Raw genomic sequence first — 13,272 nt, forward strand, 5'->3', positions numbered from 1 at the left:
GGCAGGAGTTGAGCAATGTAAATAGAATTCCCTGTGGCTGCACCTTGAACTGCAATTACTGGTCTCAGACCAGTAGCCACTATGCAAATCAGCCCTTGGGAACTGCAGCTTTGACTCTGTCTTCATACAAGAGACTGCACCACTAAACCTGCTGCCCTGCTTTGCACCTGGTACCTTCACCAACTGTGCTCACTGACTCGTCTTGGTTTCCTGTCTGACAAGGTCTTAAGTTTAAATTTATCACCTTGTTTCCTCAGCTTTACAAGGCATCACCTCGCTCTAATCTCGAAGTCAAGCCTGGGCCCAAACTCACTCATTCACTTCCGGCCTCCTGCGCATAGCTGATTTAAATTTCTTCACAGTTGTTGGCTGTACCTTTAGTTACTGATGTCTAGACGCTGGAATTCCCTCCCTGAATGTTTTCACCTCTACATTTCTATCTGATTTAAATTGCTGTTGTTAATTTCTTTATGGGATCTAATGTCTCGTTAGAGTTTAGAAGAATGAAGGGGGGGGGAGTCTTATTGAAATGTATTGGATACTGAAAGGAGTGGATGCAGAGATGATACTATATGTCCATTAGTATCTGAGGGCTCAGAAAGAAAGGATGTAACTTTTAAATGGAGATGAGAAGAATCTTCTTCAGCCAGATGGTGATGAATCTGTGGAATTTCTGCTGTGGAGGCCAAGTCACTGAGGTAGAGTCTGATAGTTTCTTGTGAATAGGGAGTTTAAGGGTATGAGGAGATGGTGAGAGAATGGAGCGGAGAAAAAAAACAGGCTTGATTGAATGATAGAGTTGACTCAAAGCGCTGAATGGCTAATCCTGTCCCAATATTTCACAGTCAAATATTTGAGTGATTAGCTATTGTATGAAATGGTTTGCTACTGTTGATTACTTGAAGATCCACTTGCATTTATCTGGCTTAGGGAAAAGTTGACAATCCTAGAACCACTCTGCATGTCAAGCAGCGTCTATGCAGAAGTGAAAATCACTAGCGTTTCAGATTCACTAACAAGAAGTTCACTGGAGCAACAAGCAGCGTTTGTGGCAAGGGAAAGGAATTCTTAACGTTTTCAGTCCAATATAAAATCAAGTTTATTGTTATCTGCCCAAGAACAAGTGTGCATAGGTGAAAAACTTACTTGCAGCAGCAGTACAGGTTCAAATTCAAAGTTCAAAGTAAATTTATTATTAAAGTGTGTATATGTCACCTTGAGGTTCATTTTCTTGCAGGCACTCACAGTAGTACAAAAATGCAATACACACAAAGACTGAAAAATAGTGCAAATAGTAAATAAATAATAAACAAACAAATAAATAGATAGGTAAAATTAATAACTAGTAGTGAGAATATGAGTTGTAGAAAGTTAGTCCATAGCACCAGATACACAACATTCAAAAGACAAATATAAACTAGAGAACATTTTACAAGAAAGAACACAATTAGAACAAAAAGAAAAAAATCTCCATTGTAATGCAAGTTGGTCATAGTGTTGCTGTATGGAGTAGTGAGATTGTGCAGGCTGGTTCCAGAATTCAATGGTTAAAACTGGTCTTGAAGCTGGTGGTGTGGAATTTCAGGCTTCTGTACCTCCTGTCTAATGATAGCTTCCAGAAGGCGGCATGGTCTAGATAGTGGGGATTGTTGACTATGAATGTTATTCTTATAAAGCATCACGTCCTGAAGATAATACTGATGGTGGGAAGAGTCAAAACCCTACATCGGGGTTTGGTGGCTAATGGACATGAAAAGATCAAGAGAATGTAAAAGACCAAAACGGGGGAACAAAGAGGAAGAGGAGCATTAGAGATCAGTTATCAGAGGAAGGAGGTGAGGTCTCCTTGGCAAAGGAACAGACACAGAGGCAGAGATGATGGAAGAAGTCCTTAACATTATGGTGCGGCCGGGACTTTTTGAGGTGAGAGCAAGTGTTCAAATCCTGTTTTCCAAATGCAAACCCTAATCTTAATAGAGGCTTTTGATTCCTTTCCCCCCACAGGTGCTGCTCGACCTGCCGAGGTCTTCCGGCGGATTGATTGCTGCTCCAGATTATAGCATCTGTTGTCCCCTGTGCTTTTCAATTCACCAGACAGTAAATCTAAAAACACTAACAACAAACAACAGGAATTCTGCAGATGCTGGAAATTCAAGCAACACACATCAAAGTTGCTGGTGAACATAACAGGCCAAGCAGCATCTCTAGGAAGAGGTACAGTCGACGTTTCAGGACGAGACCCTTCGTCAGGACTAACTGAAGGAAGAGTTAGTAAGAGATTTGAAAGTGGGAGGGGGAGGGGGAGATCCAAAATGATAGGAGAAAACAGGAGGGGGAGGGATGGAGCCAAGAGCTGGACAGGTGATTGGCCAAACTCCCTCTGTCCCTCTGAATATACCCCTTGCCCATCCTTGGGGTTCCCCCCCCCCGTCTTTCTCCCCGGACCTCCAGTCCCATGATCCTCTCATATCCCGTTTGCCAATCACCTGTCCAGCTCTTGGCTCCATCCCTCCCCCTCCTGTCTTCTCCTATCATTTTGGATCTCCCCCTCCCCCTCTCAAATCTCTTACTAACTCTTCCTTCAGTTAGTCCTGACGAAGGGTCTCGGCCTGAAACGTCACCTGTACCTCTTCCTAGAGATGCTGCCTGGCCTGCTGCGTTCACCAACAACTTTGATGTGTGTTTCTAAAAACACTAACCATGTTTTTGTCTTCTGATTAATTATTCCTAATCCATCACAACACACCCATACTGCTGGAAGAAGACTAGGCAGCATCTATGGAAAAGAATACAGTCAAAGTTTTGAGCCGAGACCCCTCTAATCCGTTGAGTGTTTTCATCAACGTTTGGTTTTATTTCATGCTGCTGGGGTGTTTCACATCATGTCATGTTCCTGCCATGTGGATGGCTTAGGAAATTTACAAACAAAGCTTACTACCATAAGACATAGGAACAGAATTGGGCCATACTGCCAATTGAGTCTGCTCCACCATTCCATCATGGCTGATTTATTTTCCCTCTCAGCCACATTCTCCCGCCTTTTACCCATAGCCATTGACTAATCAAGAACCTATTAACCTCTGCTTTAAATACATCCAATGACATCGCATCCACAGCCATCTCGGGCAATGAATTCCACAGATTCACCACCAACTGGCTAAAGAAATCCCTCCTCAACTCAGTTCTAAATTGAACTCCTTCTATTCAAAGGCTCTGCCCTCTGGCCTTAGACTCTTCTTCTATAAGAAACAAACTCTCCACATACACTCTATTTAGGCCTATCAATATTTGATAAGTTTCAAAGAGATTCCCCCCTCATTCTTCTAAACTCCAGTAAGTACAGGCCCAGAGACATCAAACACTCTTCATGAGCCTAAAGCATTTCTGAGGAGCCCAACCATCCATCCCACAATATTTTTGACCCACTACCGTCAGTAAGGAGATACAGGAGCATCAGGACTAGGACTGCCAGACAGATAACAGCTTCTTCTCTCAGACTGTGAGTCTAATGAATACCCTCCCACCATCAAGGTCTTGTCACTAGGACAGGGAGCTGTTTACTGTTTATTGTAGTGTTTACTGATTACCTATGCTGTGCACTTTACATGCATTAATTTTATTAACTTACTAGTAGTTATATTTTGTTTTATGTGCTGTGTGTGATATATGCATTAGGAGTGCACCTTGGCCCAGAGAAACATTGTCTTGTTTTGTTGGATATTTGTACAGTTAAACGACAATAAACTTGAACTTGAACACATACGTTAACACTTCCATTCCCAGAATTAATCCTGTGAACCTCCTCTGGACTCTTATCAATGCAAGGACATCTTTTCTTAGATAAGGGGCCCAAAACTGCTCTCAATACTCCGTGTGGTCTGACCAATGCCTTATAAGGCCATAATTAGGCTAGGTTTAAATCAGGGGTTGTGGAGTGGGGCAGCCCGAAGGACCTATTCCATACCGTATCTCAATAAATAAATATATAAATATCTGGTGTGTCTTTAGATTGCGAGAGGAAACCAGAGCATTCGAGAACAAACCCATGCATTCCATGGGCAGGACATACAGACTCCTTATAGAACAGCACCAGAATGGAACTCTGAACTCCGGAATCCGCTGAGCTGTAATAGTGTTGCACTAACCGCTATGCTACCGGGCACCCGATATATATTTTACATTTTAGTCCTTTTGAAAATGAGTTTAGTGCTTACTCAACTCTGTGCATTGGGTTCACACTGGTTTGGTGTACTTACTCTATCAGTTATAGCAGGTATTATATAAGTTGTTTGCAATACAAGAAAATGCTTCAGCAACTTCTCTTGAAGTGCAGATTAATAACGCAAACTTGCAGGAATGGACAGAGGACAAATAGGATGGCTGATATCATTTGTCATGTGGAATACACCAATTTAATTTGAGCTCCTGCTTGTGAAAGGCAATTAGCTGAGTCTTGGGTATCACCGTAGGCCTAAACAAATTATATAAATATATATTCCCAGTGAGTTAGTCAATTGTTATTTGTTTATTTTCAACTACACTGTCATCATCCAAATAGACATCATCTTACATCTGATGGAGGGATATTTTCCAGTAATGATCCACTTTACTTTAATAGACCATGTGTAAACACAATTAGCAGTCAGGGAGAAGTTAAGATAAGTAATATTGCAATATGGCATGTAATATTAGATGCAATGAACACATTTGTGTATCTGGAAGATTACAAGCTGGTTCTTGAGGGATATATTACTGCTGAAGTTCAACAAGCAATGAAATGTATACACTCTTTGGCCACTTTATTAGGTACAGGGCCTCCTGTACCTAATAAAGTGGCCATTGAGTATTTGTCCATGATCTTCTGCTGTGGTAGCTCATCCACCTTCAAGGTTCAATGTATTGTGCTTTCAGAGATGCTGTTCTTCACACCACTGTTGCAAGGCTTGATTATTTGAGTTATTGTCAGCTTGAACCAGTCTGGCCATTCTCCTCTGATCTCTCTCATTAACTAGGTATTTTTGCCCACAGAACCACCACTGACAGGATATTTTATGTTTTTTGTAAACTCTAGAGATGCCTGTGTGTGAAAATCCCAGGAGATCAGCAGTTTCTGAGATACTCAACCCTTACCTTCTGGCACCAGCAAACATTCCACAGTCAAAGTCACTGAGATCAAATTTCCTCCCCATTCTGATGTTTGGTCTGAACGACAATTGAACCTCTTGACTATGATCACATGCTTTTATGCACTGAGTTCTTACCACATGATTGGCTAATTAGATATTTGCATTAATAAGCAGGTGTACCTAATAAAACAGCCTCTGAGTGTAAGTTTCTGACAGAGGACTGATGGTTGCCTAATGAGTTGGAAACTGACAGAGCCGCACAGTACTCCAGTAACTCAATTGAATCAAGGTCCCAAGTCCAGTTCCTGGTCTATGCTGGGTTTCTTTGACCTCTGATAGTTAGCTTGAAATCCTGTGCCACCAAGATCAAGGACAGCTTTTATTCCACTGTGATATGATTATTGATCTGTTCCCTACTACAATAAGTTGGACTCTTGACTCACAATCTACCTTGCTGTGTCCCTGTACCTTATTGTCTACTTGCACAGCACTTTCTTTGTAGCTGTAACACTGCATTCTGCAATCTGTTATTGTTTCCTACTGATGTGGTAAAATGATCTATGGCATGCAAAGAAATGCTTTGCACTGTGCCTTGGACATATGGCCATAATAACCAAATTTACTAATAATGATGGTGGCACTTTGTCTGAAGAACTCCGTCATGAGCAGTCCTGGCTGTGAAAGTAGGAGAGTTGGGCATGGGGGCTAGCATTCCCATTCCGTAAAAACCCAGAGTTACAGGAATAACCAAAGACAACATTACTGGGAGAGGAACGATCTTCAATGGGTTACACCTTGAGTGACTGAAAGACTTGCCCAGGACACAGAAATCTGTGGAGCTGCTGTCGGTGGCCTACGTTCCAGTAGAGGTGATCTTACGGGAAGGAGGTGCATGAATAGCTGAAGAATAGAAAGAGGTCATTTGGCCCATCAATCCTATATTAGAACAGCATAGGGGGATTCCATTGTCATCATTCTCTTGCTTGCATTCAGTTATTTATCCTACTCACTTTTGAAAGTGACAATTGCTTCTGCCTCTACTATTCCCCCGAGAGTGCAGTTTAGACCCTGCCTATTCACTAGATAACAATATTTCCACTTAGGTTGTTATTGATTCTTCTGAGTGAATAAAGATCTGGAAAACAGCATATGGTGTGGAAGAAATGAAATATGAAATTATTCAGTTTGTCAGAAAAGTTTTTAAAACAGGAAACATTATGTCTAGATGATGAGGGACTACAATGTTCGGAGGTACAGATGAACCTGGGTTTCATAGTCATAGAGTCATACAGCACAACTCAGCACTGAAACAGACCCTTCGGCCCATCTAGTCCATGTTGAACTGTTATTCTGCAAGTCCCATTGACCTGCATCCAGGAGATAGCCCCTCCACACCCCTCCCAGCCATGTACCTATCCAAACTTCTTTTAAATGTTGAAATCAAATCTGCATCCAGCACTTTCTCTGGCTGCTCGTTCCACACTTTCACTGCTTTCTGAGTGAGAAGTTCCCCCTTCTGTTCCCCTTAAACATTTCACCTTTCACCCTTGAACCATGGCTTATAATTCTAGTCTTATCCAACCTCGGCGGGAAATGCCTGCTTGCATTTACCCAGAAAGAAAGCTTGCAGGCATCGCAATTAATTGGGAAGTTTAACAGAATATTAGTGTCCACTACTAGATGAATAAAATATGGAAGTTAAAAAGGTCCTTGTTGGTTAGAACATAGCAATGGCAATATATGCATATCTATTTTTCGTATCCAAGAGCCTCTTGAATAATTCTGTCATATTTATCTGCACCACCAACCTGATATCAAGTTTCAGGCGCCTTCCACTCTGTGTAAAATAAACCTCACATTTTACAAGATTAAATGTGGTACATGTGAATGGGGAGTTGATGATTTTACTGAACAGTGATGCAGGCTTTTGGGGTCTAATTTGTATGCTCCATTCTACTTTTTCTAGAATCTTGATTATTTTAGATACCCTTAACATATCCCCCTGCAATCTCCTCTGTGTGGAGGAAAACGACCAAAGTTTCTCCAGGTACCATCAAGCATGAGGTACTGAAACCTGAAATTCCACGCCATCAAGTTCAATGACAACTCTAGGATAAACCGGCACAACCCTAATCACAACCTCAGTCACAACTATTTAACAAAACTATGACCATTCTGATCACTTTGCATTAAAATTGACATTTGTTGTTCTAATTCCCTGGTGAGAAGATGGTGGTGCAATGCAGCTCGCAGCTCGCAGTGGCCACTTCAGTGGGAATGTCTGTAATTTGTCAAGTAGGGTGCCTTGCACAATCCTGATTTGATGGAAACAGACGTGAGAACACGGAGGAACATCTGGTGAAACTTCTGAAATGCCTGCTTCGCTGCTGCTGCTACTGTGTGATCCAGAATCTCTGGAGGCGAAGGCCCCGAGTCCTCGGCTTTGCTTGTTGCTCGGCGGCCGGGATGGGGTAGAAGCACTCGGCAGAGGATGGTGCTCGGAGGGGCTGTGTCGGAGGCTCAAAGTTTTCGGACGGACTCAGAGTCTACTGCAATCGGGTGCTTCCAATGGTGCTGCATCGGCGAGCTGGCGGCACTTGGAGGTTCATGGCAGGGAGAGTTCCTCCCTTCTTCCGGCTGCATTGGATGATGAGTTTGTCAGGACTTTGAGACTTTTTTTTTTACCGTGCCCATGGTCTGATCTTTATCAAATTATGGTATTGCTTTGCACTGTTATAACTTTATGTTATAATTATGTGGTTTTGTCAGTGTTAGTCTTGGTTTGTCCTGCGTTTTTCTTGTGATATCATTCTGGAGGAAAGTTGTATCATTTTTTAATGCATGCATTTCTAAATGACAATAAACGAGGACTGAGTGTCCTCATAATCTAATTCAGTTCTCTCTTGTAAAAACTGTGCAGAATTCTTTAACTTTAAAAATGAGTAGTGTAAAATAACAGAAATAACAGAAGTGTAGTGAGGTAGTGCTCATGGGTTCAATGTCCATTTAGAAAACAGATGGCAGAGGGGAGGAATCTGTTCTTGAATCACTGAGTGTGAGTCTTTAGGCTTCTGTACCTCCTTTCCAACAATAGCAGTCTGAAGAGGACATGTCTCCAAAGGAAATAAAATAATTATTAAAGGTATTTGTTGAGGAAAGTCCCAGAGGAATATGTGTCTGATGCACACAAATATGTTTGCATCCAAACGTAAGACAAGCTGCTTAGTGGTGTGAAGTGCTTTGGGATGGGCAGAGTCATAGATTCATTCAACACAGTCATTCCCTTCTTTCTTCTACTTTCTGCAAGAAGATGCAGGAGTTGGAAAGCCCAGACCACAGGCCTTAAGAACAGTTTGTTCCCATTGCTATCAGACTTCAGAACCAATCACCGTTTTCATATCCTCTTCCGGGTGGTGCTGCCACATTCAAATTCAAGATGAAGTTTCATTGCCATTCAACCATACACATGTTACAGCTAAATGAAACAGCATTCCCCCATGGCTAGTAGTTACGATTCATGAGCCCTTAATTCAACCTATCTCAGTTTTCTACTACTGTCAGTTTAATGTTCCAGCATCGAGGACAACTTCAAAAGGTGGCATCCATCAGTCAGGATCCCCATCACTCAGGTCATGCTCTCTTCTCACTGCTACCGTCAAGGAGAGGTACAGGAGCATGAACCATTTACACCTCAGACTTCAGCTACTGCACAGAGTCTTGTCATCTTCAGAAGTTTTCTGATGACTCTGCCATAGTTGGATGCATCAGCAAGGGAGATGAGGCTGAGTACAGGGCTACAGTAGGAAACTTTGTCACATGGTGTGAGCAGAATTATCTGCAGCTTAATGTGAAAAAGACTAAGGAGCTGGTGGTAGACTTGAAGAGAGCTAAGGCACTGGCGACCCCAGTTTCCATCCAGGGGGTCAGTGTGGACATGGTGGAGGATTGCAAATACCTGGGGATACGAATTGACAATAAACTGGACTGGTCAAATAACACTGAGGCTGTCTACAAGAAGGGTCAGAGCCGTCTCTATTTCCTGAGGAGACTGAGGTCCTTTAACATCTGCCGGACGATGCTGAGGATGTTCTACAAGTCTGTGGTGGCCAATGCGATCATGTTTGTTGTTGTGTGCTGGGGCAGCAGGCTGAGGGTAGCAGACACCAACAGAATCAACAAACTCATTCGTAAGGCCAGTGATGTTGTGGGGATGGAACTGGACTCCCTGACAGTGGTGTCTGAAAAGAGGATGCTGTCCAAGTTGCATGCCATCTTGGACAATGTCTCCCATCCACTACATAATGTCCTGGTTGGGCACAGGAGTACATTCAGCCAGAGACTTATTCCACCGAGATGCAACACAGAGCGTCATAGGAAGTCATTCCTGCCTGTGGCCATCAAACTTTACAACTCCTCCCTTGGAGGGTCAGATACCCTGAGCCAATAGGCTGGTCCTGGACTTATTTCCTGGCATAATTTACATATTACTATTTAATTACTTAAGGTGCAACTGTAACGAAAACCAATTTCGCTCAGGATCAATAAAGTATGACTATGACTATGACTATGAAGGCACACACTCATCATTTCAGGAAAAGCTTCTTCCCATTCACCATCAGATTTATGAATGGACAATGAATATATTTTTCCCCTCATTTTACACCACTTATTTATATACTACTTATTATAAATTATATTTTTTATTATTATGAATTGCATTGCACTGCTTACTGCAAAACAACAAATTTCACAACATATGCCAGTGATATTAAACCTGATTCTGATTCTGATTCTGTACTGCTTCAGGTTGCACGGCAACCCATGCACTATTCTGCTCTTTTGCTCTCATTGCGACATTTATTCTATTTATTATTATCATGTATATTGTTTTGGGTGGTGGAGTGGAGATGCGTCTCTACCAAAGGACTCCTTCACTCTGTCAGCCCGCAGGTCACCGTCGGGTAAGATGTAGCACCTGGTTATACCCTCCTCCCTGATCAGGATCACGTGAAGCCATGGGATCATAGGAGCAGCTGATGCATATCACAAGTGCTGGTTATGCAACCACCAATGCCAGGCAGACAATCTCTGAAGAGTATCAATAATGGCTCGTGTTGCCCGTCTTGTAAAGACACTGAAAACACGGCTCAGAAGAAAGCAATGGCAAACCACTTCTGTGGAAAAATTTGCCAAAGAATAATCTTGGTCAAGGACTATGATCTCCCTTGTTATATGACACAGCACACAATGATGACATTGTTCGCTCTGTGTCCTTCGTATGTGCAGGGAATTTCATTGCCCCCCCCCCCCCCGATGTAGGTGACAATAAAGGAACTTGAATCTGAACCATCATGGTCAGCATGGATGAGATGGGCTGAAGGGCCTGTCTCTGTGCTGTACAGCTCTGTCACCCAAAGGTTCTATTATATTCTTCCCTCCAGTCACCCCGGTCTATGCTGATATACCGAAGCTGATTGTTCAAAGGTTCAAAGATTCAAAGGTACAATTTAATGTCAGAGAAATGTATACAATATAGATCTTGAAATTTCATCAGTAAAATCTGACTTCTTTGAGAGGTGGTTTGCAAGATATACTTAGTGTTTGTGCTTTCTAGGATATTGCTGTCTTTTAGATGGGCAGAGGGGAAGAAGCTGTTCCTGAAATGCTGGGTGTGTCTCTTCAGGCTCCTGTACCAGTATCCATCACAAAGGATCTTCACCTCCTAGGCCACCCACTTTTTTTTTCATTTCTACCATCGGGACGAGGCAGAGGAGCTTGAAGACTTACACTCAGCAATACAGGCACAGTCAATGGATCTTCCCCTTTGCTATCAGTTTTCTGAGCTGTCCATAAACCCATGAACACTACCTTGTTAATCTTTTTTTCTTGCTCTATTTACTAATTTATGTGATTATAGTAATTTTTTGATTTTTCACTGCACTGCTGCTGCAAAACAACAAATTACATGACAGATAAGTCAGTGATAATAAATTTGTTCCTAAATCTGATTTTTATTTGCCTCCTGAAACAACTTATCAAGCCAAACAGTCCAAGTGACAATCAGAGAAAGACAATACATTTTGGCCTCTCTCATAATGCCCACATCCTGCAAATGGACACATTCAACAAAAAAAAACTGTTCAAATAGTGAAAATGTTTTTTTTTCTCACTTTCTGGCTTCCTGAAGCATCTCAGCACTTAACAAGCCAACAAGACAATTTCTTTCTGAGCTAATTACTCCTGCAATCGGCGAACATTTGCCAAACACTTTGGATGCACTCAGCTGTAAGCAGGTAAGATTTTGCCTTCCTTTTGATTTGACAACTGTCATATTAGTTTAGTGTTGTTGTCTTCAGATAGACAGCCATTAGGAATTAAACTTGAGTTAGGCCAGATGTAGCCTTGTTTCCAACAGATTTGTCCCAGCTGTGAAACTGCTCCACTGCATTTTGGTGCAATTAAATGAGCTGGAGCCCATTAACAGGTATATTGCAGGGCTGGATTTGCCAGTCGCTGGAGAGGACAGTGTAACAGCTTTGACATTACAGGGACAATTGTCTTATCATTCATTCAAAAGTTCCAATAAGTACAGAGCTGCTCGTCTGCATCTAGAAATTACCATATGTGACATTAGATTGCTTAACATATCTTTATCATATTCCTCCTAGAACTTATTTTTAGTGGATGACTACTTCCATCAAAATCAGAGAGAAAAAAATTGATATGAACACATTTGCAGTTACATATTGCCCATTATAATTCTTCTTCTTCTTTTGACTTTTAACAGTGATTGGCAGTCCAACCTAAAGTTGCATTACCATCACCAAACTGAGGTGAGTGAAGAGAATTGGGAAAAACCCTGACTACTTCTCTTTTAAAATGAAAGCTAAATTAGCCTAAAAAAGTCTAGAGATTGTAAGTAATGAAAGATGAAATTAAAGCCACTCCCATAATTTAACCAAGTTTTTAAATGGAACTATCAACACCGAAAATTGGTAATGAAGACTGCAACGCACACAAAATGCTGGTGGAACGCAGCAGGCCAGGCAACATCTATACGAAGAAGTACAGTCGATGTTTCGGGCCGAGGCCCTTCGTCATGACTCCATTTGATTTCTTCCAAACTTATATGCTTCACACTGTAATAATATGTTCAACTGTTTCATAATGGTAACAAAACTACACAACCCAGAATTATGTTTTCCAATAAGATAATTAGAAGAAATAATTAATTTCCTAACAGCATTTTTCAGTATTTTTCTTTTGTTTCTGCTCCATTATTTTGTTTTCTTAATTGCTTACTGCCTGTTATGTCGCTGCTGTTTAGGGCAGCAATGGAGCTCTTCCATCTCTCTGTCTGTCCTTGGTCATCATCCTGTCATGCACAATGAAGGATTTTTCATTGCTGTTTCTGTAATAATTGCTTTTGACTAGTCAGGGCTTTTAGTCCTGAGTTGAACCCCTGAACCTGGAGGACCAGTGGACCACTCTTCATCTGGCCTCTACCCTTTGGATAGTCTGGCTTCGGTGATCCTACCAAGAGACCATGACTCCAGCTAGCATAACTCTCTGGGTCACTGAGGCACGCAAGCCTCCAAACCGTGACAAGGCTATAGTCCTCATGGAGGTCTTTGTTTTCATCCATCTCTATCTATGGTCCTGTTCTTTCAGACAACTCATATTTCAGAAGAGAAAACTGGACATCCATTGCAGGACAATCAGAAAGCAAAGTAATGTATTGAGGTTCTTTGTGTACGTTATCCACTGAGGCACGACCTTACCTCTTTACTGCAGATACTGTTCAGCATTTTCAGTTGCCATTGTGTCGGTGGTTTGGTTTAGGTCAATCCAATTCTTTTCTTTCATTTTTATTTTCAGCTTATTTCAGTTTTACCGTTCCTCCGATCCATGCTATATTTCTTTATCTTATCCACTCTTCCTTGACTATTGTTTGCATGTTTTTTTTTGTTTGAAAAAAATAATCTATTACTTTGTGTTAACACAAGAGACAACACAATGAGTAACGCTGTCTCAATCGGCTGTATTCATGAGTATTCACGTATGGCTGAGTGAAAATTAAACTTCAATTGAATTGAACTGAGATTCTGCAGATGCTGGAAATCCAGAGCAACATATACGAAATATC

The sequence above is a fragment of the Mobula hypostoma genome, chromosome 14 (assembly GCF_963921235.1).
Source record: "Mobula hypostoma chromosome 14, sMobHyp1.1, whole genome shotgun sequence".
In the NCBI taxonomy this organism is placed as follows: Eukaryota; Metazoa; Chordata; class Chondrichthyes; order Myliobatiformes; family Myliobatidae; genus Mobula; species Mobula hypostoma.